Below are 26,642 nucleotides of genomic sequence, written 5' to 3' on the forward strand. Positions count from 1 at the left end.
AATTACAAAATTTCCTTCTCTTCCTTCTAAAGTAATTTATTTTAATTAAGGTAAAAAAACACCATTTGATCCTTTGAGGACAGAATATAGGAATATTTCTGGCTTCTGCCATTACTTCTTATCCAAATAAGGTACAATTTTCTGGATATTTTTGCAAAACAAAATGAACTCAATTCAGTAACAGACTCACCTCTGAGCTACAGGTTAATGGAAAATTTTAAATAAGCTCTTAACACCACAATAAAGAAACAAACAAACGAAACAAACTTCCTTTCACCTAGATCAAGAATGCATCTGGGTCTTTAAACAAGGGGAAACCTGGAAGAAGTAACCGAGGAAATCCAGTGTAACCATACTCCTTACAGTGGTACAGGGGTTACAAAACGTGAATTGAGAGCTTGAGGGCTAAAGACAATGAGCCAAAAACAAACCAGGGACCAGTTGTACTTGCATCAGATTTTGACCAAATGAGCTGGTGATATAAATAGAAAAGTCTACTGGGCAGGTCAGAATGAAAGGGAAATGGCTTCACTCACTTGAGCTGATCCTTAACTCATCTGTCTCGAAAAGAATACAGAAGACGAACCCTCCCGGAGTCCAGGCTTTTTCTCTCTCACTGTACAAGGGAGATGGTGAGAGGGAGTTCTGCCTGAGAAATGCCATTGCACCCAGACAACCCCTGCCTGGAACCTCATACCAGATCACTGACAAGATCATTGACAAGACCAGTGGTAGAAGTGGTACCATCGCAGGGGCTCTCTGCAGGGCTTGGTGTTTTTCATCATAGCATCTGATCTGCATACCTATGCTGCAGAGAAGGCTTTTCCATCCCTGCTTGTCCAAGCAGGAATCTGAGTAATGCACACAAAGCCACACAGCCAGGAAGGGGCAGAGCAGGAACTCACACCCAGGTAGGGGCAAGCTAAGTGTTGCCACCAGCCCTCCTCACCTGTCCCCGCATCACCCAGATCTCAGCCTCACTGGGGCCCAGGTTCTTTGACCCTGGATTTTGCTCACTGTGGCCGCCTGATTTCCTGGGCGATAGGTCATCAAAGCATCTGCAGAGTGAATCCCTTCTCAGCAGCTTTGGGTACAAACTGCAGTGGCTGGTTTAACGCCCCCAACAGGGCAAGTCTCACTGTGCTTGTGGTTTGTGGCCACTTCTGACTGGCCCACAACTTCCAGTTTATTTCAATTTGTTCCTGTTCCTTTTTTTGGCTGAGAAACAGGGTTTCACATCTTGGCCCTTTGTCCTCTTCCCCCCTGTGAAGAGCCAACTGATTGTAAAAGACTCTGATGCTGGAAAAGATTGAGGGCGAGAAGAGAAGGGGGCAACAAAAGATGAGATGGTTGGATGGCATCACCGACTCCATAGACATAGTTTGAGCAAACTCCGGGAGATAGTGAAGGACAGGGAAGGCTTGCATGCTGCAGTCCATGGGATTGCAAAGAATTGGACATGACTTAGAGACTGAAAATCAACAACAACCCTCTCTTTTATTCCCGATATGTAGCTTATCCTCATTTAAAAAACAAAACAAAACCCATGGACCTCAGTGCTTGATCCCAACGTTTATTTATGACTAAAACCCACTTATGAGCAGGTGGTTGTCACAGCAGCACTGATGGCCATGTGGAGATTGCTGTAACTAACATCATCCAATAGAACCTTCCGGATGGAAATAATTATAATCTGCACTGTCTCACACAGTAGTCACTTGAAATGAGGCTAGTGTGACAAAGGAATTGGATTTTTGGTTGAGTTTTAATTTTAATTTCCTTTGTCCATGGAATTCTCCAGGCAAGAATACCAGAGTGTGTAGCCATTCCCTTCTCCAGGGGATCTTCCTGACCCTGGGACCAGACCCGGGTCTCCTGTATTGCAGGCAAATTCTTTACCGTCTGAGACTCCAGGGAAGCCTCTTAATTTAAGTAACTAGTGGCTACTACAGTGAATAGTATGCACAGGATGGGCATCCAAGGAATGTGGAAAGATGGCTACATTTCTGGATATCTCAGGATCTTAGGTCATGCCTGGGGCTTACATCTTACTTCTGGGAAACCCAAGGAAGGACTACTTCATTAGTAGGAAGTCCCCAAGGATCCAGAGTCATGTTTAAAAATAAAGACCTAGGTTGGCTTTGAAATGGACATGGGAATGGTAGAAGAAGCAGGTCTGGTCTAGTTGGGACTAGAACAGTCTGTGGGATAGGAGATTAGGTCAAATTATAGAAGAAACCTGCAGGACAAAACTTTGACCTTTTTACTTACTGGCTGTGTGATCTTGGGCAAGTTACCTACCTTCTCTGAGCCTTGAAATTCTCATCTGAAATAGAGAATAATCTAATAATGACATAAAAATGCCTATTTGTGGATCTTCTAAATTTGATGTGAGTAAGTACACCATTGTGGATGCAAAAAGCGTTTTCTAAACTGTTGCTACATACCAAGTTGCTTCAGTCATAACCAACTCGTTGCAACCCTATGGATGGTAGCCTGTCAGGATCCTCAGTCCATGGGATTTTCCAGGCAAGAGACCTCTCTTTAAATAGTAATTATCATTATTTTGGGCCAATGTCTGGAAGATCTAAGGAAGCTGTACGCACACAAGGTGTATATCCTTGTGTAGGATACATCCAGGTAGCCGGCGGAGCTTTGTAACTGACAGCAAGTGAAAGCACTACGGGAAAGGGGATGTAGTATAAGTGCAGGGGCGGGGAACTCTGTCCCAGGCTCAGGGAAGGTCAGTGATGTACTTGGGGTTCAGTGTGGTTAAGGTGCCACATCAGGCAAGGAAACAGGCAGTGAGAAAGCCCCTGGAAGTGTGGGCCCGTAAGAATGGAAGCTTCCAAAGATGATGACAGCAAAATAGCGGCTTACATGTAGCAACCTCTCAACAAATATTTGGTGAATGCATGAATAGACAAGTAAGTGTCGAGTGTCTTAAGTCCTCCCAACTCAATCCACTTGCAGAGGGGAATGAAATAGCGGTGCCACGATGTTTGGCACAAAGCACCAGCCTTGCATGTCTGTTTCAGCTGGAAAAAGGCAAAAAACCCGAGCATTTGCTGTGGTTTTTTCCAAGGGCATTTCAACTAGGCTCTTGTTTATTTCTAACTATGAGTTTGTCTCCCTTACTATAATCTACAGTGTCTGAGGGGAGGGACAAAGTCACCTGGCTCCTAAGAGTTACCGAGGAAGTGTTTGAATTATTTTTCTGAAAGAGTTATAATCCAGGAGACACTTCTCAGATGACAATCCTTTTCAGTGCCAAGAAGAGGCCTCCAGACGAGCAGATGAATGACCACACCACTTCAGAGAACACAACAGAGAAGCTGGAGCTTCCGTCCAATCGCTGACCATACCAGGCAGACAAGGAGCGATCCCAGAGAGAGAGGAGATAGACCCCCCTCCATTCTGGTTCTGGTTTATCAGGATGGTGACTTGACAGAACCACTCTTCCCACTAGAGCATAAGTGAGCCCTGTGAGGCGAGGGATAGGACTGTGTTTTGCTGGCTACAGGGCCATCAAAGAGCTGGGCACACAGGAGCCCTTCAATAGGCAGTTGCTTAACACAACCTATTTGGAATATAGTTTGGTATTATGGAGTAAGACAGGCACATCCAGGGGAGAGCAATACCACTCCTAGGACTAAATCTTTAAGAAAGTCTTGCCTAAGTGTATCGGGTTACATGTGCAAGAAAGTTCAAAGCGGCACTGTTTGTGAGAACCCCCAGATGGAGACAACCTAAGTGTCTTTTGATGGGATAAAAAAAAAAGCTGTGATATATTCCCTTAGTGAAATATTGCACCACAACAAGAATAATTGCCATAGATGAACTACAGTCGCAAGACTGGAGATATGCATTGAAAAGACAATGAAAGTCCAGAAAAGAAAAAGCAAGCAAGAGATAGAAGAGAGAATAGAAGTTTCTACAGACAGGGCAACCCTGTGATATTCGATGTTTTACTTACTAAGTTTCTTGGGCTGGGTATCTGGAAGCCTCCCAACAGTGTACAAGTTGGAAAGAAGCAATGAAGAGATATCAGTTTAGCCTCGGGCTCAATAAAGCAATGTGTAACTCTTAAAAAGAGGATTATTAGGCAAGAGGAAGATGACAAAAATTGAAAACAAAAGGTAACAGGCTTATTGCATTCCTGAAACACTTCCTAACAGCTTAATGAAAAAGAGCTTGGGAGCAAATTTACTTAGAAATGTCTGTTATCTGTCACCTATGTGAAGTTTAACTGCTTAGTTAATCTGTGAACAGTTTTATTCATAAAATGGATACTGAATTACTCTCAAGTAAATCTTTTATTAAGGATCCAATACTGAAATAGAAGTGGATCCTAATATACCATTGATTACTCTTCTGATGCCCAAAATGGGTGGATCTGTTTGCCTTCTAGGTTGAGAGGAAGGAGGTATCCCAGAATTAATAATTCAAATAGGGCTGTTACACCAGGAGGAGAGAAAAAGAGTGTCAAGGCAGTGTTAAGAATCTGGGAAGGCTGCCAGCAGAGTTTGCATGATTAGGGTGGATAAAAACATAAAGAGAAATATGGTCCAGCGAGTATTGATCTGTTTCCTTTTCATTTTTAAAGGGTGGTTTACTTTTAAACAAAATTGTGTGATTTTCTAGTTACTATAAGAACATAGATGATTCACAGATTTCTTTTAAAATTAAGAGTTTCTGTAAGCAGCATGCTAACAATCAGAGAATTTGATCCTTATGCCTTTTTTAAAAAAGCATCTTTTATGATGGCAGAGAGCGCAGTCTGAAGATTTCCACGGGACCTTCTCCTCTATGGCCACCTTGCAGAGCGTCACCTACATTGCCATATCTAAAGCCCATTAAAATTTACAAATTAAAAGCCAGTGGGAAAGAACATAATCTTGGCAACTGCCTCTTGGGAAATTTTACAACTGCAAGAGTGCCATGGAAGAGTGCTTTAAATACCATCGTGGTTCATCCAATCTCCTCACAATTGTATAGGAGGGCATGTGGCCAAGGCCTTGCAGGGAAGAGACCAGGGTGCCCGAGCTCGTGATTGGCTGGGGGCGCGTGATGCTAAGCGAGTCACTTAGCCCACTCTTGCTTCATGAGGAGCACGCCACATGCTTCTTTGCACATTCTTTTAAATCCTCATGTGGCTGGCATTTGGAAAAATATCGACTGCAACCAGACGTGGCAATCCTGATGACAGCTCTTGAAATCCCATCTTTCTCACAGCAACATCTACTGTCAGCTCCCCACCCCTGTCACCAGAGAGCCTTCCCCACCCAAGTTGTGCTCCAAATAGAAAGAATTTCAGATGTACTTGTTTGGCTGCCTCCTCTAAAGGCCTTGACAAATACTCAGGTGGTAAATAGCCAGAGAGAAATGCTGCTGATAAAATTAGTTCAAATATTTCACAGAAAACAAACCTGACACCATCAGGACACTTGATAGCTCGGCACTTCCGAACCTTTCCAAGCCCTCTTGCCTTCAAAGCCCAAATGTCTTGTTTTAAATTGCCTTTATTATTTTCCCTTCCCAAAGCCCATCCTTGCCACCTCCTTCCTTCAAAAAATAAAATAAAAAAGAACCAGATGGTTATAAGGATTTTCCACCCCAGAATTTCAGATTACACATAGCTGTGTTGAAGGTTAATATCCAAGGTCAGGTGTTATTAATATCTATTTGAATTTTGTTCTTCTGGTCTATGATATCATCTGAGTCACCTAATTGATTTATAACATGGTAATCCCAGACCATCATTCATATTCCTGAAATTCTATTCAGGGCTCGATATCAAACCTTCTCTTTAATACCCTATTTGGTTTTGTCTGATCAGTAACCTTACAGCCCTTCCTCTTATCTCCTCCCGACAGGTAACACTATACCTGATGTCCAAGATCATTTGATTGATTTTTTTACCCTGCCATCTCCTTTTCCTACATTTTATTGCAGAAAAAGATTTAACCCCTTTCTTTTTTTTTTTTTTTTTGAGAAGTATTTCCATGAGATTTCTCTCCCCAAAGCCTGTTCTCCACTTCGATTTTCTGGTAAATTGCCTCTTGAAGTTACACAGGGCTGCTAACTTGTCTGTATCCCATATGAGGCATTTATTTCTTCTATGTAGCTGAAAGTCTTGGGCTTGAACTGCCAGCAGGAGCTGACAATCCTCAGGACTTACTATGCACATGCCACATTAAGGGCTACAATTCTCACCTAATCTTCACAATAATCCTATGGGGTAGCTGCCATTATTTTCCTCATTCAGCCGATGAGAAAATCGAGGTTCAGGGAGGTTTCAGAGACTTACCCAAGGTCATCCAGTAATAAGTACCAAACTTGGGAACTAAGATTTCAGTCTTCTATTTCTGAAGCCTGTGCCTATTATTACTTTTTAGCTACTTTCCACTAATTATGAGGACTATAACTGACGGGCAGTTTACAGGATACAATTATTATACACAAGTGGGCTTGGTGGTCTTTGCAAAAAACATATTAACATTAAAATTATATCAGCATCTGGTATACTTAAAAATTTTTTTTTGGTACATCTAAAACTAAAATTTATTGTTTTTAACCATTTGAAGAGTAGCATGTGGTGATACAGAAAGTTCTTAATTAGAAGGAAGGAAAAACCATCAATATTCTTAGCAACTCAAAGACCACTATAGTTAACACCTTAATGTATATTTCTTGCCATTTTTTTCTATGCATAATTTATATATTTGTGATCTTCTGTATACATAAATTTGAATCCTATATTTCTTCATCAGTATAATAATCACTTCCCCAGAAGTACTTCCTAACTTTTTGGTTGCCATAGGCCCCTAACTGCAGTCAGAGACATAGTAAGATACTGATAACACACGCTGAATCATAAGATAAAATCTAGTCATTCATTATTTTTCAGTCTTTATTGAATTTGTTACATTATTCCTTCTCTTTTATTTTTGATTTTTTGGCCATGAGGCATGTGGGATCTTAGCTTCATGACCAGGAATCAAACCCACACCTCCTACATTGGTAGGCAAAGTCTTAACCACTGGACCCCTAAGGAAATCCCTAATCATTCATTATTAGTTTCATCAAATTATTGAACTGATAATACATATGCTTATTCAAAATTTCAAATGTAGAAAAAGATAAATAGTAAAAGTCTGCCTGTCATTCTTGACTTACAAGGATACCTTCTGATACAGAGTTTGAAAGTACAAGCTCCCAATTTTCTTACTACCCACTTCTTGGACACGTACATCTGGATAATTCAGTTCCTTAAATTCTGGACTCAAGAAATCAAAGTCCAAAGAGATATGTTTCCTCTAGCAAAGGTCCATCTTCTGAGCTTCTGTCTTTTGTCCTGGAATTTTAGGTCTTCAGGTAAGTGACAGACCCTTCCAAAGAGCCATACCTGCAGAACTCAGTAAATAATCATAATCCCATACACACAATAATTCACATTTTAAAGAGATGCACACATAAGGGACAAGGAAAGAGTTTCACTCTCATAGAGTAAAACACAAGATTCCACTAGGAAACAAAAGGAGCCTTCAAATTTCTCTTTGCTACAGATCAGTGCGTGGCGCTCAGTACAACCGATGTTGGTGTTTCCGTATTCATGCATCCACTGTACTGTTCAGGCAAAGCACCAGCACGGGGAAGGCAAGCCTGGAGATCTGAGATGAACGCTTCCTAGTGCAGAGATTCGCAAAGTCTGTTCTATAGGATAATAGGATCGTGGGATGTTATCAGATGTTCCACAGAAAAGGGAGACTCCACAGATGAATAAGTATAGATATTTTTAAAAGAAGGAAATGAAGGGTGAAATTGACCAAATAATACTTTCTAAAGAGTAGGACCCCAGAGGGCACACTTTGGGAAAGGATGTGGCATTCTGGCAGCTTTGGCACTAAACAGGTATGTTTTGGGACTAGGTGACTAAATTATCACTGTTTGGCTCAGCTTACTTAGGTAACCATTTAATTATTATGAGAAAATATGTTTTTACAACCATTTTGCCAATAACTATTAGAAACAGATCTTGAAGACTTCTGTAACCTTGGGTTCAGACCTGTGTTCTTTTCAATATGGCTACACTGTTTGGAGTGGTGAGCATGGTGACAACACTCCTCTGGTATTCTTGCCTGGGAAATCCAATGGACAGAGGAGTCTGGCAGGCTACAGTCCACGGGGTTGCAAAGGGTCAGACACAACTGGGCAGGCACACACCACTGAAATACTATTACTAGGTAAAATGAGGCTCAAGTGTTTTCATTGGAAATATAAACTAGAAAACAAAAAACTTTTAATGAAGAATAATCCTAAAAATAAAAGGTAAGCTATAGCTTGCAAATACATATAACCAACACAATATTAATACCCAGAAAACAGACAATCATTGCAAATCCGTAAGAAGAAACAATTCATTGGAAAAATGAGCAAAGGACAGAAACAGCCAATTCACAAACCACAAACATATGCCAATAAACATATGAAAGGACTGCCTGCTTTATCAAGAAAATGCAAATTAAAACAAGATATCATTTCATGTCTACAAGACTGGCAAAAAAATTTCAAATCTTGCAACACGGGCATGTACAATTATTCTGGAGAATAATTTTGCAATAATTATTGACTAAAATGTGCTGACTCTAAAACACAGGACTTTGACATCTAGGTACATGTCACATTTCACATTTTAGGGGGCAGTGTTTTCCAACCCCGTTTCCATCATGGCAAGTTAGAGAATGATGATATTCATATAACACACTGCAGGTAATCTGATGGGGGGTTGCTCACAGCAGGAGGTGACCCTTCCAGGGGTCTGTGCTCCCCTTAGGTCCCACTTGGCTTCCCTGAGGGCTCAGGGACCCCAGATCTCCTACTCAACTGTGAAGTACCATTGCACCATTGGCTGGAAAGCTCTGCCCTAGAGTATACTCAAAGAGATATGCACAAAAATGTCTACCATAGAGTTTTTAATATACCCAAACCAAAACAAAACAAAGTGGCTACAACAGCTTAAAAGCTCATCAGTAGGGAAATGAACACATAAATTATGTTATACAAGGGAATACCTTATAGCAGGTAAAATTCACGAATTTGACTATAGGGATAAGTTGCAAAACTGCAATGTTGAGTAAGGAAAGCAAAATGCAAAAGGATCCACATACTATGTATCAAAATATATGCATGGAAAACTGTAAGACAGTCAAAACTGTACATACTCACATATTTGTTAGGTAAAGATATGAAAATATGCACAGTCAGGGTATTACCACCTCCAGGGTAGCAAATGCCCTTGGGAAGAAGAGATGGCAATGGGATTTGAAAGTGAGTGAAGGACTCAAAGGATATGTGTGTCATCCTCTACCTTAAGAAACAAAAGCAAATGAAGCAAATGTGGCTACAAGTTATATGCTTCCCTGGTAGCTCAGCTGGAAAAGAATCTGTCCGCAATGTAGGAGACCCTGGTTCAATTCCGGGTTGGAAAGATCCCCTGGAGAAGGACATGGCAACCCACTTCCTTCAGGATTCTTGCCTGGAGAATCCCCAGGACAGAAGAGCCTGGTGGGCTATCATCCATGGGGTTGCTAAGAGTCAACACGACTGGAGGACTAAGCACAGAGAGACTCAAAGGATATGTGTGCCATCCTGTATCTTAAGAAACAAAAGCAAATGAAGCAAATGTGGCTAAAAGTCATGTGTTAAATCTAAATAGTAAATACATAGCCTTCTAATAATCTTTCACTGTATTTTTTGTGCATTTGAAATGTCCCAAAATTTTTTTTAAAAAAGCTAGATCAATGGTTCCAAACCTGGAAGCATGTTAAAATTACTGAGGAGTTTAAAAAATTTCCCGTGCTAGGACTACATCACAGATCTACTAAGTCAGAAACTTAAGATGTGGAGACTGGGCATCAGTATTATTGAAAACTTCCCCAGTTATTCCAATGTGCAGCCCAGAGTTTAGAATCACTGAATTAGATGATCTCAAAAGTTTCTTTCAAATAATATTCTCTAAGTATTTTAATTGTACTGTTTTTTCATATGGTTTCAAGTGAAAACAACTGAGTGAAAAACCAGGCTCTGTTAACATTCACCGAGACTTTCCCTTCTATCATAACCAGTTATCTTTTATGGCTGCTTATGCCTCTTTTGTTTTCAAGAACCACATGTTACTCCTCTCCCATTTAGTCTGTTCATCTCTCCCCCTTTCTCCTACCACCTTTCTGAGGCCATCCCAACAGGCAATTGATCCAAGCACCACAAACTTAGGCTTTGAGTCATTCATATGCATTGCTTTTGAACATATTAAATAGATCCATATGCTTATCTACAGTAAGATAGAGGTTTTTCTTTCAGAAAATAGAATACAAAAAAATCATTCCAATGTGTACACTTAAAAAAATTTTAAATAGGCATCTAAAATGAAGCAGAAATTAAAAGTAACTTGGGCCAGAATTTTGAACATTAAAACATTACAGCAAATTGGTAAAACATACACCAAATATATATATCTACTTTATATCCAAAAAAGTTACTCTTTCCCTGCCACGTACACAGAGAGAGCTCTCATAATGGCTCCACTTCAATCAGAGTTGGATCACGAGTAGAACAGTAACGAAAGTGGCCTTTTCCAACATTTCTACCCCTAAAGACTCTTTATTATCCTCTCCAACTTCAGAAATTCCTATGAAGTCATCATCAGCCAATCAGTTTCAAATGGTTTGAAATAACTCATGTAGTCAGCCACACTGAGCTGATACAGAATCAAAGAAATGTGACATTCTCCTTAGCCTGGGCAGTTGTGTCATGGTTAAATGTATGATTTCCATTAGATTTCCCAAAATGTGGAAAAATCGCTTTCAGACCCTCAACACTACCTCCAGGGATACTTATTTTAGATTAGAACCCTAACTAAAGGGCCATTGTCTTGAATAAGCCCTACCAAAATCTGATCTCAGGGACAGTAAGAAAGGGAATGCTGAAATAGAATATATGTCAACAGACCAGGAGAACTTCCAACACTACTTAAGTTTCACTGGAAAGCAGACTGATATCCCAAGGGGAGCGGGGCAGGGGCAAAGAAAGAAGTCATGTCATAGTTCCAAGATTAGACAGACCCAATTTGGAATTTAGGTTCTACAATTTTCAAAGGCATGACCTTGGGAAGGTTACTCCATCCCTCTAAACCTCAGTTTCCTCATGTATAAAGTATAGAAAATGAAAAGTTACTTCTATAACCAAAACCCAGATCTTGGTTTCTAATGGTGGTGGCTTTAGTTGCTAAGTTGTATCTATTTGTGACCCTTATCGACTGTAGCCCACCAGTCTTCTCTGTCCATGGGATTTTTCCAGGCAAGAATACTGGAGTGGGTTGTCATTTCCTTCTCCAAGGGATCTTCCTGACCCAGGGATAGAACCCAGGTCTCCTACATTGCAGGTGGATTCTTTACTGACTGAGCTACCAGGGAAGCCTGGTTTCTAGCACTATTCTCCAATAGGAGGAAACAGGACTCCTCAGAGAAATGGCTAATTTCAAGGGTGGGGCAAGGACTATCGAATTATGAGCCTGGAGCACCTTGCAGTGTCAGAAAGTAAGAAAATGCTCCAAAAAAACCAAACAAGGTTGAGGGAATGCCAAAGGGATGTAAGAGCCGACTGAAAGAGTTCCCAATGGCCAAAACTGAGATCATTTAATCAACAGAATAAACAATGTGGTATTGGATTATAACCAAAAGGATAAAATAAATATCCTTGAGTCCATAGTGATATAAATAAATGATTGAATAAATAAATGGGAAAGAACAGGCAAATCACTCACATGGAAAAATTCCAAACAATTCATGTAGCTACTGCCCCCTCAGACATGGGCTATGCACAGAGATTTTCTTCTAGGATATACTATTGTGGCAAGAAGGTAGGGGGTGGGAGAAAACCACCTTTTTTCAGTGGAGAAAACCTGACAAACACTACTTCAGCCAGGAGTTCGCGCAGTTTAACATTATCAGTGATAAATCATCTTGAGAGCAGGCACTTTTTTTTTTTTCTCTCACATTGCACAGTTTGTGGAACTTCCCCGACAAGGGATTGACCCTGTGGCCACTGCAGTGGAAGCCCAGAGTCTCAACCACGAGACCAGCAGGCACTGTTGGTACAATGTGACAAGAATGGCACTTTACCTCTATGGTCTTCCTCCCAAGGATCTATTACTCAATAATATTATGAGAGAAATCAAAACTGAGGGACATTCTACCAAAGAAACTTGACAAGGGCGCTCCAAAATTGTCAGGGTGACCAAAAACAAGAAAAGTCTGAGAAACTGTTACAGCCAAGAGAACCTAAGAAGATAGAATGACTAAATGTGTTATGAGATTGTAGGACAGAAAAAGGACCTTAGGTAAAACCTAAGGAAATATAAATAAAGTATGGACTGTGGTTAATAATTATGTATCAATATCAGTTGATTAATTAGTAATTGTACCTTACTAATGTAAGATAATATGGGAAACTAGGTGGAGGAGTGTTTAGGAAGCCTCTGTACCACCTTTCCAGCCCTTCTGTGGGTCTAAAACTATTCTAAGATCAAAGGGTGAGTGTGAGAAATAGTTGCCTCATGGGGTGGGGATGAGGGTTAAATTAAATAACACATTTAAAGCACTTAGCACAGTGCCTGGCACATAGTACAAGCTAATACCTGGGAATTATTGCTGTTTAGCAGTTTTAAGCAGAGTTATTTTGTGAACAGTCTTACCAATCCATTCCAGAAGCATAATACTCATATTACTTGGGGAACATTAAGAAAGAACTACCAAATTCCACCACCTTAAGTATTTGTTTGTGTTTATAAGCATCAATAATCCTGAGAATCTATGATTTTTATCTTTGCCGGGCAAGTCTATTTCATTCATTGCTTTAGTTTTCTAACATTATTCTGCAGGTCAGGATAGAGCTCTGAGTAATGAATTGGACAACGCTTCTGAATTATTAAACTTGCTCTACACAGAGCTGGGCAACGTTCCTTCTAATAAGTTTCCTCCAACTCTGCCTCTTTATCCAACGAATTTCACTTTAGTTATTTTATGAGAAACGTGCTGCATACACCTCCAGCATATTGGACCATCTCTGCACTGCTATAACCCTGCATATGACCTGAAGAGTGCATTTCACCATCTGGTGTTTGCTCCCCCTCAAAAAAAAATCTCTGGCTCCTACTTATACATGCATCCCTGCTACTTTGTCCATTAAGCCTCTGTGACCCTGCTTTCAACTCAAACTGGAAGTTGCAGTAACCTTCTCTGAGTGTTTGATTTAGATTTGCTTTTTAGCGCTGGAGCCCAGTGTCATACTGAAGGTATCCACAGGCATTCTGCAAGATTTCTCCCAGGATGTCAACTCCCTCTGGGCTGAGGCCAGCTTCAGCTCCACCTGGTAACCTTTTCCACATTTAGCACCAAGCTGGGCACATCCAGTGCTCCAGTAAACATTTATTAAAGTGATACTAATTTGGATGCTATCCAAAAAGTAACTGAAGTACTCAAAGGTAGTGATTCTTCTCCCTTCACAGAGGTTCCAGAGAGGGCTTTCCTGAGTTGTCTAGGGACTATTCCAAAGAACCTATGATAAATTAAAAGGCTCCAGTGATTGCCTGCTTTTCCTAAGTAGTTTTTTTTTTTTCTCATAGTATAATTCTCCCTCTTCATTTATCAGAATCAGTGTTCTTTTCGTTTCTTATTAACATCAGTTACTGTATTCTTGGCTAACTAGTGTATATAGAAATGGTTAAACCCAATATGTTCCATTTTTTCAACACCAAGGAAGAGAGTTTTGATACTGAATCGCTGATTGCTAAATTATACAAACAGCAAAAATAGGACTCTTATCATCTATCCATCCACCCACTTTCAATAGCATTTACTGATTGATATATGCCAGGTGTTGTTCTGGGTACTGGAGATTTAGGGATGAATAAGAAAGTCCTTGCCTTCAAAGATCTCCCAATGCAATGGCGGGGGAACAGATTAATAAATACAAAGGCAACATGACAGGTGTCATCATAAGAATAACGTGGACACTGGTTGGTGGAACATACTTGTAATGATGATGCTTGGCCCCTAAAAAAACATTATTTCATGGATTTCTTCAAATAGCTCCCTTGTCTTGCAGAGGATGTAGAAGGCTGAGAATGAAACCTCGCCTCTGGCATTTCCTAGCTTTGACCATCAGCAAGTCATTGAACCATCCAGAGTCTTAGCTTCCTCCTCTGGACAACAGTATCATTACAATTAATGCCTAAAAGTATCTAAATTTACTGGGAAGATCAAATGAGAGATCTCTGCAAACTCTAAAGGGCTGTAAGAATGTGAATAACTATTACTGCATTTAATATAAGACAAAGGAGAACATTTTCACCTTACAACCTCCTCTAACAGCACTCGACCCTTTCAAGAATTGATAATTTTGTATGATCTATTTAATCAAGCTTTACTTTTCTGCTTTGACTAGCCTGATATTGGGTGGCTTCCTCAGATCTCTGCTGCCCAGGTTTCAACGCATTCTGTGACAGAGTCACTGCCTGGCCAATTTTAGGCATCATTAGAGGCTCCACCGGAGAAGGCAATGGCACCCCACTCCAGTACTCTTGCCTGGAGAATCCCATGGACGGAGGAGCCCGGTGGGCTGCCGTCTATGGGGTCACACAGAGTCGGACACGACTGAAGTGACTTAGCAGAGGCTCCACCCCTATGGCCACCCAGCCTCCTGGTTAGCACTTTGGAAGATCCGGTCGTCTTCGAGACCCCTGTTTTTCAGTCTAGTTAGAGATTAATTCATATTTTATAGCAAAAAAATAAAAATTAAAAAAATCAAGAGATGCTACATCTTCAAAAAGTAAGCTTGGATCTTGTTTGCAAAAGGTAGTAGCGATTGAGAAGGCTAGTGAAGGTGAGAGCTGGAAAGTGTGTCGGAATACCCTTTCCCAGTGGCTGGCATGGGCTTGGGCGTCCTGGAAGGATCCAAAGCAAACAGGCCGACAGGACATGGAGACGCATGCTTTTCTTGTGAGCCCAACAAATGTAAAGCTCCCTTAATCCACACCAAAATAAAACTGAAATGTAAGCCGACAGGAGCCCAGACCCAGCGTGACCTCTGCCACGGCGTCCCAGTATCCATCCTCCCACTTACTGAGGTCCCTGGCCGTGCAGAGATTTCACCTAAAAAAGTGCTCCCTTGTCCCGCCCTTCCCCGCCCCCCCCCCGCCCCCCATATTCTTTTGACATTTTTTGCCACCCAAACAGCATCCCCAAATGCCTCCTTGGGTGACATCACAGATAGCCATGGGTTGCTTCTGGTATCCCATCTGTTTCGGCAGGCCTGGCCTCCGCGAGGGCGAGATGCGAAGGGAGTGTTGAGTGGAGGCTGGGTGGGGGCGGGGTGGGGATCGGGCCTTTGAAGCTGTTTTCTTCTATCGGGCGCTGCAGCTGTCGGCGTTGGCTGCGGAAGCCCGTGATTGTCCTTGCAGCTCCCGTTGCCGGCGGTGCACTGTGCTTTGGGATATTAATTGGGCTTTCATTATGCGAACGTACCCAGAGGCTTTTGCAGTTGATTCCTATATCTATATTGATTCATAAAAAATGCCAATAAATAACAGCTCTCTCAAAGCAGCTTTGCATGTTTTGGATAATGAGTTGGTTTATGTCCCTCTCTGCCCAGCCCCCCCCCCCCATCCCCCTTTTTCTTTTTTTTCTTTTTACCCATTACCGCATAATAGATCACAGAATCTTTAGGACAATGGACAAGCGCATTGGCTAAATCACCTTATTACAGTTCCATATAGTTGAAAAGAGGCTTAATGCTAAATTATCAGATCCCAGCTATTGTGGAAACCAAGGAAGAATAATGCTTCCAAATAACCTGGTGGTGCCTCTGTGCGCTCATTGTCCAGGGAGCTATTGGCACGCCTGCCACCGGAGCGCTCCATTGAGTCAGCAATCCCCTGAAATGAACGGGGGGGGGGGGGTGCCCAAATTCAGGCTGGGAGTGAGTCTCTTTTACTTTTTGGTATATTCAAGGTTATAGGATATTTTAGTGCCTGAGCTTTTAAAAATGTATTACATTTGTGGGTAACTGTGGGCAAAATTGTTATTAGATTTGAAACGCCCCAAATTAGGCATGTCGCAGACGACTTCGGCACGCAGAATTACCGTATATTATCCCACATAAAGTGGAGATGAAAGCAGAAATTGCACATCCGTTTCATTTCACTGAAACTTTTCAAAGGAAGGAAGGATGTTCATTAAAAGTTAACAGTGACACAGCTGTGCAGAACTCTCAGAGAAAATGTCATTGTCACGGGAGCCTGACTGTGACCAAGTATCATTCTCCATAGCAGAATGTGAGGTTCCTGTGGTCTGTTGAGCTGTTGATGGCATTGACAAAGAAGAGCAGTGGCCCCAGGAGTGTGGGGATGCAGATGGGTTTTGGAAGACCATTGTTCTAGCTTGCGTGCCATAACTTTAACAGGAAGTAAATTTGATTTTGTTTCGGAAAACTAGGTAGAAGCAGAGATCCTAAGGACACTCTTCCTCTTCATTTCTGGGAAGAGGGGTGGATAGCCTTTCTTTATGATAAGCTATCTATGCCCCATTCTTTGTTTTTGTCTCTCTTTTTCTCCCTTCCTCTTTAAATAAAAGGACTACGGATATTAGATGGGCAACAGTGGAAATACTAAACAAACAAAAGAAACAAACAAAAAAACCCACTGCCTACTAAAACTGAAGCTTAATAAAATTGCTGTTGCCCTGCTCCACTGCATATTGTTTCTGTGGTATTATATTTGGTTGTCTCACATACAATCTTTGAAAAAAAACAAAAAAGAAACAGTGTAAACAACAGAGGCTTAGATAAATATGCAAAGATAACTGAATATTCCTGCTATTAGATAAATTCCTCTTGAAGAGCTTTATGATGATTCAGTGATGGCAATGGAAATTTGGGTAGTAAAAACAATAAGTGCTAATTTTGGAGAAAACAATTCATATTTCTCATTTCCAAGAGATTTAAAAATATCCAATGTGATATTTCTCTTTATAATTTGAAAAATGGGTTAGAGAAGGAACATTTTTTCTTTTTTTCAAGATTTGAGAAATTAATCACAAATCTCTATTTGACCCAAGACTAAGAAGAAACTCAGAACCAATTTAAGAAAACCATGAAATTCCTCTTCTAAGACCATATGAAGTAATGATTATACCTTGGAACCGATATTCTGTTTCAGTTTAATCAGGAAATAACAAGATAGCCAGCAAAATTATGCAAAACCTTTATCCAACTGAGGTGTTCTGCTGAAGTTGCTATACAAATGCACCTCTATTAATTAAGGTATATTAGTAAGGATGAAAATAAGATTCCATTCAGAAGGGCACAAAGAAGATGTAATGGGCACTCACTGCCTCTCAGGGCACGCAAGATAAAACAGACAAATGGCAGATATTCAAGGGATGATGCCTTTCTGACGTTCTTACAGTTTTCTCATGTTGCTCAAATCATTCATCACTAGTATATTCTTTTGTAATGGCCTTCATTTATTTAGTACTCACTATGTCCCAGGTCCCATGCAATATACTTATTTGATATAACATGAATGTTTCTCCCCCTATTATTAGAAACATCAAACATCAGTGGCTCCTTATTTATTCTTGATAAGGACTTTGGAGTGGGGTATAATAGCAGAGGTATGAAAAGGACAAAGGTATTTATTCACATTTTGTAAAACCGTCTCCAGTTTTCAGCTTAATTTCTTCTTAACTAAACACACAATTCAAGGCTTGTGGTAAGGGGATAAACTTCAGAATATCTGTGCTATTTCTTCTCCGTGAAATATTTAGTTTATCTCCCGGCCTTTTCTATTCTTTCCCTATACCATTTCCATACAATCCTGTGCCAGCTCTGTGAAAGCCTGGAAAACCAGCCCTGCAACTGGAGGAACACTTGCCAGAGTGGCCATATTTTCTGAACCTCAAATTGAGACATGTCGCCTAAAAAACAGGGGCATGTGAAAGAGAAACTGACTAAACTTTGTGAAATTTAGACCCTCCCAGAAAAACCTAGGCATGGAGTTGAGTTTCTTTTAGGAATTCCTGGGTTACAATTCAGGACCGCACGCCAGACAACCCAAAAGTCAGTAGAAACTGGAATTCTTGCCACATCCTGAGTGAATCTCTGACTAGATTCTTGTAGGCTCTGCTTCTTTCAGTTGGGCCATTTGAGAACATTTGCTCCAGGTCACCCTCTCCTGAGTGACTATATCAACTTCACAGGCATGAACAAACAGAGGGTCCCACAGTTTAAGGGCTGCTGATATATCCTTACAGAGCAAAGCAAGCTGTGAGAAATGAGACAGAACAGGAGTTCCTGTACATGCAAAGTCTCTGCTCCACTCAGAATCGAGCTCTTAGATCGGAATCAACTCAACAGTAACATTCTAGAAAAGTCATTCAGCCAATGTGTTTGAGAGGTGGGGATTTGATAATTTAGCCACTTGCCACATGTGGCTACTGAGGACTTGAAATGAGGTTGGTGTGAATTCAGATGTGCACGAAGTGAAAATACCTGTAGGATTTCAAAGATTTAGGACACAGGGAAAAAAATGTAAAATATTTCATGTATAATATTTAAATATTGATTACATGTTGAAATAATATTTTGGAAATACATTACTGGAACTGATTTCATCTATTTCTTTTTTCTTTTTTAAAAGGGGCTATTAGAAAAAAAAATTAATGATGTGTGGCTTATGCGTAAATTCACATTTAAGGCTTGTATTATACATTTCCACTGAATGGCATTGGTCCAGATAGTTGAACGGAGAAATAGAACACAATTTCATAGGCCAACACAACACATTTTTAGAAATTACCTTTGCTTTGCTCTTAAGTTTGCAGTTGACAATAATATGAAACTGCTGCACACACAATGCGAAAATATTTTACAGGCACACTTTTGTATGGATACATTTTTGACTAGCACTGAGTCACTTTTTTCAATTAAAAAATAGGCAAAGGATTTTTAGACAATTAAAATATCAGCTTGAAATACGGGCTTACAGATACATACTCTTTAGTTTTTAACTTTTACTTAGTGTTCTCAGAATCATAAAAAATGATTTTTTTCTTCCAGCCCTCAAAAGATTAGTAAAATAAGTTTACTTGGATTAGATTTTTAAATTCTTTAAATGCAGAAGTTATGTTCAAGTGAAAAAAAAGTCAGTGTTACACATTTGGGGAATCCAGTCCCTACTCTGCAAAGAAATAAAATATTCAGCTGGAGATGTTTAAAGGTTGCATATATATTCTAGTTTTTATTGTTAGTCGTAATTCAAGAAAGTCCTTGCCTTTTTAAATTAAGCAACTCGGTAAATAAATATTTAACATTTAATTTAAGCAACAGAGTATTGCCCAAATGTACTCTGTGACCAGCCAGCACGCAAGCTTTAGATTCTTTCACCCGCGTGTTGAAATCGTCTTATATGACAATTTTACCTTGGTGTGTATAACAGCTAATCGGCTATAACAAACAAGTACTAGATCAAAGGCAAGAACACACATTTTTCTTCACTAGCAAGTCCTAGGATTTAAAATTTCAGTATCACCTCCGAGGCATGCTTTCATAATAAATAATATCACGCAAATAGCAGAATGGATTATAAACAGTAGCTTTATATTTTGTTTACTTAAAATCATTTCAATTTATACTTATAATAAATACTTAATCTTTAGACATACTTTCACACAAGGACAGGATTCTTGCTTGATAAGTGGACAGGGATGCTATTATTTCTTACTCAGAAAACTTAAAAATATGTGCATTCAGAAATGTTTTGCCATAGTACCTGCAAACCTACGTTTCTTCATGCTAAAAGAGGTCAGTCCAAGGCTGATACCAAAGGGATGGTTTTGCAGGAAAAAAGCTCCATTTTTTTTTACTTTGGAATTTTTTGTTGTTGTTTTGGCCCAACTTTGGATTGTTGGGGCATCAGGTGAGAATCTGTAAAATCACCCATCCTTTACATGCTGGGTGATACAGAGCACAGCTGTAACTTAAGTTAAGCCATCGGCCAAGAATAAAAGCACGAGAAAGCAAACAAACCAAAACCTAAAGAAAACAACATGCTTATCGCATAATAACTATTGAATAATGCAAATATTAACAGAGCAAACCAAGCAGGGGGCCTCCATCTCAGGAAGAAGAAAAGCCAGCAAGGAGAAGGCAGTGATTGGGAAATCAGATCGGCTCTTCCTCCTCGGTAGAAAAAGTGGATCAGGACTGACATCTGCTGGCCTCCCTAATGGGATGTACCCATTGAAACAGGGTCTTGGAGAACAAAACATTCTGGTGGGGTGATATTGCATCACTGGGGTAGGGAGGAGGCAATGGCTTGGCAAAGCCTTTCTATTGAGCCACCTGCAGAGTGGCCAATCAGCGGTCTTTCCTCAGTCAGGACTAGCCTCGGTTTTTTCCTCTCTGGTATTTCACCTTCATTTGGATCCATGAATGTCTTTTTATATCGCCCCAAGAGGAGACAAAACAGTTTACACAAGTTTCAAGAAGTAGTGGTCAATTAGATAGTCAACAGAGATGACAATTTTGAGTCTTTCTCCAAAGGCTCATTGGAAGTTAAATTATTTTAAAAGGCTAAATGTTTACCCATGGCATGATAAGATTGGTGGCTTTTAGCAGTACTAAGCTAGTGTATCACCCTCTCAAGGCTTCATCAAGTCGTTGTCCCAACTCTGACCTTCGTCATCCCCTCTTCCACTCTCATCATTACTCCCCTGGAATCTGTCTGACTGGGAGATTTTGTCCTCATGAGGCCTTGCTTCCAGTCTCTGGAGTCTTAGATTTCTAAGCACCGTGTTATCTATCACTGGGAAATGCAAGTTTCCATTGGCTTGGAAGGCATGAGAAGCCTGGGACAGGGTCTATCTTACTCAAGTCATCTTCTGTGTACCTAGCATTGTTCCTACTACATCGTAGTCACTCAACAAATATTGATTGCCTTACTGTAAAAGTTGAGTATTCTATGTGCCCTCTTGTTGCTTTTAGGAATGCAATTTCTTTTTGATGGATCTGAACAGAAGTATATAGTCAAATGTTTAATTAGATATGGGGCTTCCCTGGTGTCTCTGATGATAAAGAATCTGCCTGTAAGGCAGGAGACCTGGTTTCATCCCTGGGTTGGGAAGACCTCCGGGAGAAGGGAATGGCTACCCACTCCAGTATTCTTGCCTAGTTTTGATTGGAAATAAGCCACGATGCTGAGCACTCTGAGTCTTTCACCAGTGCTCACTTCCTTATTATTTCAGGCTCATCTCTTACCGGAGGCACAGTCCTACTGCTTTTAATAGTAAAGTTAGCTCATGGGTTATAGAAATTCTTGCCCGGAAAAATCCTTAACATGCTTTAACTCAATGATAAAAATGGGACTGCTGGGTCCAAAATCTTTCCTCCTCTACTCTTCTGTGACATCTAAAGTGTGTTGAAAGTGTATGTGACCGCTAGCATATACATGTGTGTGCCTTCTGGTGTATGTCTGCATAAGTCTCTGGACATAAACAGCTTACTTTAAATTTTTTTATAAAGCATATAGAAAAAAATGAAACCTGGAAAACTTTCCCAGAGACAGAAGGAGGATAAAGACTGAAACCTTGACTACCAGGGAGTTTCAGAGGCATAGTAATGACACACCATTTTTAAAAACACTAGCAAAAACCATTTAGCCTAGGACAAAGCTGAATCAAATTACCACCTAAAAGTGCATTTTGGAAGATGGAGGCAAAATAGTGCATGCAAAGCATTAGCTTTCAGATGAAAATTATTAGCTTATGCCAAATGTACACAAATCCCATTTTCTCTTTTCACTTTCAGTTTCTGTACTTTGTTCCCAGTTAATGCAAAAGAAGAACAAAATAGTTTCACTCTTCTTAAATATAGTTGGAGTAAAAGTTTCTCTTTTTTTTTAAGATAAAAACTCCAAGTGGGTAATTCCGAGTGTTTATTCCAGTGGTTAACACTGTTATGGATTTCATAATTTATATAAATATATACATATCTATCTAAAATCCTCTAAACCCCAGTCTTATTCTCAGATTTAAAATAATAGATATTAAGAAAATAAAGGGCTTAAATTATTGGGTCATATCATCTCAATATTTATAACTCTAATTTCAACAGTTTTATTGAAAATATGTTAATTTATATTTTGAAAAAAATCAAAGGGGGAAATAAAAATCATCTTGCTCAAAACCTTTGCAAAGCATTTTGCTTTTTATATACCATGGTAACCTAATAAAGACACTGTCACTTGGCAGATGGTGTGGCATGTTAGCCTCAAAATAAAATACTAGATGCCAAAATTATTAACTCCAGCATGTTCAGAAATTTTTAAAAAATCAAAAATTAATTTTTAAAAACATTTTTCTCTTTCCTCATGTCACCCTGGAACAAAAAGTACTCAGCTTGTTAAAAAAAACCAAAACTCTCAGTACCTATTCAAAGGCTAGTTGCAAATATGCAAATACCAAGAAGCATTTGAAATATGGAACCTGGAAAAGATCACCTGAGCTAGCATTCTCAGTCCTATTTGAGACAATTTTGTCCAACACAGAGACTCTCCACTTTCACATTGTTTGAGCAGAACATCTCTTTTGGCTTGTTCTCACAGCTTTATCCCTGCCCGCCTCCCAATATATTGTTAGTGGGATAAAGACTTCCCTCAGCTCTGTACTCCTGAAATCTAAGCCTCTTGGCTATGAAATGGTGTAGTATGGGTATGGTTGGCTCTCCAGGCCATGATGAGCCCTGCTCAAAGTCAAGTCTTGTTTCTTTAGGAAATAATAGGGTTTTAGAGGAGGCTTCAGCACATTCACACTAGGTGGCAATGTGCCTATATCCCTGTTTTAGGGTGTAAAAGAAGATGTGTGGTACCATTTCCACTAAAATTTCTCATGCAGTCATGGAGGCTAACCTTGTTATATTGTAATTTTTTAGAATCTTCATTCAAAATTTAAATGATGTGAGTTCTTTCCACTCTCTTCCTTTTTTTCTCATCTTTCTAACAATCTCATTCAGTCCATCACTTTTTAACCTTGTCTGCATCAGTACAAGGGCTTCCCTTGTGTCTCAGATGGTAAAGAGCCTGCCTGCAATGTGGGAGACCTGGGTTTGATCCCTGGGTTGGGAAGATCCCCTGGAGGAGGGCGTGGCAACCCACTCCAGTATTCTGGAAAAATCCCATGGCGGGTCACAGTCCATGTGGTAGCAGAGTTGAACACAACTAAGTGACTAAGCACCACACATCAGGACAAAAGAAAGTGAGAGAGAAGTGCTTGTCAGCTTTCCTTGCTAAGTAATACAGAAACAAAGAAGCCTGTTTTATCTGGAGAGGGAAGGATTACATGTTTTTGCCCCATGTTGGCTGACTGTTTTTCAAAATATTGTCATGTAATTTCAGTGCCACCCAAAATGTCTACAAATGCAAACCTTTTTCTGCCCAAGAGATGGCATAACTCAGGTTCCCAGAAAGGAATTCTATGCTCCCGTGAGATAGACTCAAAGCCACTATCCTACTAAGCAGAAACCTCAAGGAGAACTTTCCAAATAAATGTGCCAATGATATGAATCTCCTCGGATATATATTTTTTTAATTTCCAGATTTAAAATCCAGTATGTCCTTTCCAAAATAGGAAACTTAGAAAATCTTAAAAATAATCTGGCAATATTTACTGGTCTTTCCTTCCACCACTGGCATTCACTTTCCTTTCTATCATGTAAGTAGATGAAAGCCTCTATCAGAAATCAGGCAGACACTTGTGAACTGTGAGTTTGCTATGTAATACTGAAGCTCTACTACTCTTTTTGATGTCTTTATACGTTTCACCAGTCCCTACTGGCCATCGGAAGAGCCAGGAACAGATGCACTTACAATAAGCACACTTACTGGGCCAGGGATTCTTTTAGTCAGCAAACATTTGTTGAGTGACTACCAAGTACCAGACATTATTCTAGACATCGGGATATAGTGGTGAACAAGAAAGGTCCAGATGAAGGCAACCTCAAAATTCTCGATGGCTAGGAATAAAGATGATATATGTATCATATATATTTATGGCCTACTTTATTCTGTATGTATGCATTTGTGTGTATATACATACATATATCAATATATGTGTATATACTTGTGTATATATACATACCTACAGAATAAAGTAAGTCATTTCCTAAATTTTAAAATACTCTCTCCTGCCAGCTTGCCATTTTTGGCTGAAATTTCCATCATGGAATTGATTTCTTTGATCGAATTGATTCTCTGTATTTAAAGAATATCTCATCCTAGGAGCTATAATTGGGGGCAGGATCTGTTGTTCACTCTATGATGTAAAAATGGAGAGTTGTTTTCCTTGTCTTTTTTTTTTGTAATAAGAGAGTTGCTACGTGATCTAAGCTCAACCTCTAAGCTAACCTCTGATGTGTTTGCTCTGGCTTTGATTTGGGAGCTAGTGAGTTAAATTAACTAGGACCACACAGAACCCATTCTGGGTGTGGAAGGTGTAAAAAGAGCAGCAACATTATCCTTTTACGGGCATCCATGTACTAATGACAGCTTCCTACTTTGATGCTGGAGGCATCGGTGGTAAAGCTTCAATGTCCAGCTTTAGCAGCAATAGCTAAGGCACCCTCGCTTGTCTTCTGTTTGCCATGATTTTGGCAGTGGTTCTAGTGTACAGGAGAGACTCCTTGCAGTATTTTATCCATATATCCATTCCTCCTCAGCATACAGCTGGACTCCATCTTTCAGTCTCCTTTCTGAGCTAGGTGTAACCTTATTACTAAGTTTTGGCTCACAGTTAAAGTGAAAGTTGCTCAGTCATGTCCAACTCTTTGCGACAGCATGGACTGTCCAGGCCAGAATACTGGAGTGGGTATCTGCTCCCTTTCTGCAGGGGATTTTCCCAATCCAGGGATCAAATAAAAGGTTGCTGTCAAAAGAAAGATGCTACTTCCGAGGTGAATCCATGAAACCTCCCACCAGATCCTTTATAATCTCTCTGCTTCCATCTGTTAACTGACTGACAATGCCCAGAATAACCTCGGCATAACCAGAATAACCAGATTATCACATGTTGAATATGGCACAGCCTCCATCAGCCTGGGTCCCCAGATGACTGCAGGGAGTAGATTTTAGCAAATATGAAGTTTCTATTATATTATGCCATTATGATAGTAGGATTTATCTTTATAGCAACTAAATTTTCCTAACTAATGTACACATTTGTACCAGAGTGTAGTGTTTCCATAACAAAAATCTAAATTCATGATTTGGGGTAAGCAATGAGGATGTGAGTGGCAAGGAAACTCACTTTGGAGGCTGGAAAGATAAAGATCTATGTTATACAGTAGAAAAAGCTTTGATAAAACTGTTTCTTGATATAAGTCAGAAGACAAGTCATGTGTATGCTGATTCTTTAGCTCTAGGGGAAAGGGTTGGAAAGCAGAATGTTAGTAGCAATTTGCAAAAGAGTGGATGAACTCAGGCAAGAATTGGCTTGCTTTCAAACGAAAATGAAACTGAATGTCAGAAACTAGAGGTGTTGAAAAGTTGGAAAAATTGACTGCTTCCAAAATTCAAACAGTAAGAAATCAGACTGAATAAGACTCAGCCCTGCAGCTAAGATCCAATCAAGGGTGTGGTCTTCCTATCTAAGCTTGATGGCCTCAGGCGGTAGATGGAAAGAGTCATAAGCACTGGGAAGCAAAACCATAAATCAGGCTTGAGAATTATGACCAGGAAAGAACTTTGGGTACAGTTACTCACACATGAAACTGATTGGAAGCAAACAGATTAGAAGTCTACTAGGTTTTTGATGGAATTATACTGCCAAAGAAACCATGAACTTGGACTAAAATAAGCCTTTGAGTATCAAAATAAATTTTGCACCTCTAAATTTATTAGCAATGTATGAGCTTTGAAAGCTACGTAGCCTCCAAGGAGGATATACTTTCTTCCAAATTCATCAGAAGTGGCCAAAGAGGGAGAGAACAGAGAAGAAACTTACCGATGGTGGAGCAAGGAGTCATGAAGAACAATGGATGAGAGCGTTTCTCTCAGGAAGCAGATCTAGAGTTTATTCTAGAAGCTTTCCTTACTCATTCCTAGGGGTAGGGTTTTCAGGAAGTCTGCCCATTAGCATTCAACATCTTTATGTACCAGTGATCACTGACTATCTTCTCTTTTCCACAAGGGTGGGTTTGCTACAATTATTTTTGTTCTTGTTCTATCATTGTATATCAGATGCTTTGGTAGGAGGCAGTAGGTAATTTGTTCTTCTAGGAAGAGGAAGCTGAACCATGATGAGCCATGAGCCTGAACCTGATGGAAAATACTAAGCATCCTTAGAGAATCTGAGCTTTGAGCAAATTCAGTGACAGTTCATGGCAAATAGATGGGGAAACAATGGAGACAGTGACAAACTTTATTTTTTGGGGCTCCAAAATCACTATGGACAGTAATCAAGCCATGAAATTAAAAGATACTTGCTCCTTGGAAGAAAAGCTATGGCAAACCTAGACAGTGTATTAAAAAGCAG

Source organism: Bos mutus, chromosome 8 (assembly GCF_027580195.1).
Source record: "Bos mutus isolate GX-2022 chromosome 8, NWIPB_WYAK_1.1, whole genome shotgun sequence".
Lineage (NCBI taxonomy): Eukaryota > Metazoa > Chordata > Mammalia > Artiodactyla > Bovidae > Bos > Bos mutus.